This window comes from Diaphorina citri, unplaced genomic scaffold, assembly GCF_000475195.1.
Source record: "Diaphorina citri unplaced genomic scaffold, Diaci psyllid genome assembly version 1.1 scaffold1737, whole genome shotgun sequence".
Taxonomy (NCBI): domain Eukaryota; kingdom Metazoa; phylum Arthropoda; class Insecta; order Hemiptera; family Psyllidae; genus Diaphorina; species Diaphorina citri.
The window spans coordinates 64,519-65,354 of NW_007379163.1; positions in this window are offsets into that span (position 1 = coordinate 64,519).

Genomic DNA, 836 nt, shown 5'->3' on the forward strand with positions numbered 1-836 from the left:
TATTATTATTATTATTATTATTATTATTATTATTATTATTATTATTATTATTATTATTATTATTATTATTATTATTATTATTATTATTATTATTATTATTATTATTATTATTATTATTATTATTATTATTATTATTATTATTATTATTATTATTATTATTATTATTATTATTATTATTATTATTATTATTATTATTATTATTATTATTATTATTATTATTATTATTATTATTATTATTATTATTATTATTATTATTATTATTATTATTATTATTATTATTATTATTATTATTATTATTATTATGTGTATAATCTGTTATTGTAAACATGTTGTAAACTGCGAATTTGTTAAAATTGCAAAATAAATAAATGAAAAAAAAATATTCTTTCAGATACATCCCATCCAGTCTGACTCTCATCCACGAAGGTAGTCTCCCTGGACAGGAAACTGGAGGTGAAGGCACACCTCCACTCAAAACGATTATACCACAAACCCCACTCAATATGGTGAGCGTGAAGTACCTACTCCATTTAGATTTACTCCGGACACAAAAGGCCAACTCCAAGGGTTGGGTGTAGGGGAAAACAGTCAAATGCTCCAAGCGAGTCTGGACGAATCCAGCCTCGGTATCGATATCGATTTTAATAATCATTTAGCTATCGACAGCAATTATAATTTGCTATCGATTTTAACAAATAATCGATTTCGATTAATGGATAACTCACAACTCAAGACACTAAATTAATGCTATGTCATTCCAGATTGTGCAGCTATGTCAAATGCTCCAAGCGAGTCTGGACGAGGCCAACCTCGGTTCCATGTCTCCTGAAGAACTC